Here is a 1754-nt window from a genome sequence, read left to right as displayed (position 1 = left end):
AGTGTGGCATTAACCATAACTGCACTTTTACCTTTTTTCAAAGAATTTACTAGTTGTTATGCAATAGACAGAATTAATCGATTTAAATAATATTTACTTGCTAGCTGTCGCCCGCAACTCCATCCGCACAGAAGTTAAAAAAAACATAATTAGACTCATATGTGTTCTTCCAGACTATCCGATCCGTTCAGCCGTTCTTGAGATACCATCAAACAAACATACATCCATCGATCCATCTATTTAAACATTCGCATTTATAATATTAGTAAGATAAGATTTCCGTCTTTCATTTCTATGCTTTTTACAATTGAAATAGATTTTACAACAGCATCATTTGGAAACCTTTTCTGTTAACAATGTTGATAGAGTGAGCTTGCGAGTGTATGAACGCATACAAACTACTAAATTGAATTTGCACCCCACTGACAATATATCAAGTGTACGGGAAGCGTGATATATTCAACTTTTTTTTGTTACGTTATATCAATCCTATTTGTAAAATATTAAGAGCTCTTGTTGTGTCGCATGTATGAGATTTGACGTATGATGTATTGCCACTATGTACTAACCTACTTTAATATATGAAGATGATTATTATTTTCTATCCCGGATAACCTTAAAAACTGTTAATTTTAAATTTTAATAATTGAAAATATATTTGTAAGTGAAATGGACATTTTTCTCATTAAATTGGATAAACGTAAAAAAAGGAAGATTTATAATCATGGGTGAATCTTTATTATTTTTATACGAAAATAGCTACTAATTATAAAAAATACATATCCGGTATGTATTTTTACTATTTTCATCTTTTTAAAACTCGAAATTCCAAAACAAAATGACTGTAGGTATCTGTCAAACTTAATTCTGTAAAAAGTTTGTAATTAATACGTCGCCCGCTGACAGAAAACGAACTGGCCGTAAAGAAAAAAAAACATATGTGTTGAATTAAAAAGTTAATTTTGACATTTGTTATAAAAACTTACGAGTTGTTTTAATTTTCGAAGAGAAAGTGTTGTTAAGTGTATACATTCGTTTTAAAACAAAATTTGGAAAACAAATTAGTAAATTTCGTTGACTGCAAGTTCCCAGACTATAGTTATGCAGAATATATTCGAACATTTATTGTGTTATTGTGAAGATTAACCTTATCATTAGTTTTACTGTCTATTTTAAGACATATGCAGAGTAATCAGAGGTGAGTGATTTATGATATAAATGTATTAACGTCATTGGTATAAGTAATCCTTATAATTTGATATAGATGTGCAAGCCCCTGTGGCCTAATGGATAAGGCATCGGCCTCCTAAGCCGGGGATTGTGGGTTCGAGTCCCACCAGGGGTATCTTTTATTCTTTTTAGTGCCCGTAAAGATTTTTAACTGTGAACTTAGTTATTTGTTTTTATATGTATTTTTGATATGTTTATTGCATTATATACTTGTATAGTATATAAGTATACTACAAAAATATTATTTACCAACATTGTAATCTTCCATAAATTTTTAAGGTTGTCTATAATCGAAATCAATCGAATATATTAGGGATGAACCTCCGAGTAAATCTTGCTCTATTCCAATTGTCATAAGGTAAAAGGCTTTCACCAAAATGTAAGTGTACCATACGATTGAACTCAGACATGGGTTGACCAATTCACTGTCCAATGGTTTCAATAGATAGGAAACTAGTAGTAAATCAATGTGATTAATGAACATAGAAAATAGAATCTGCTAAAGTAATAATCGATTTTTCTAT

The 1754-nt window shown here is 30.2% G+C and overlaps 1 non-coding gene across 1 annotated transcript; it reads left to right on the top strand.

Annotated features, from left to right (window-relative positions):
• Positions 1-1272: 1272 nt before the first annotated feature.
• Positions 1273-1345, top strand: TRNAR-CCU (transfer RNA arginine (anticodon CCU)). Its single transcript has one exon. It is a non-coding gene; the product is annotated as a tRNA-Arg (tRNA).
• The last annotated feature ends 409 nt before the right edge of the window (positions 1346-1754 follow it).

Source organism: Papilio xuthus, unplaced genomic scaffold (assembly GCF_000836235.2).
Source record: "Papilio xuthus unplaced genomic scaffold, Pxut_1.1 DF827570.1, whole genome shotgun sequence".
NCBI classification, from domain to species: domain Eukaryota; kingdom Metazoa; phylum Arthropoda; class Insecta; order Lepidoptera; family Papilionidae; genus Papilio; species Papilio xuthus.
This window is presented reverse-complemented; position numbering and strand designations above follow the sequence as displayed.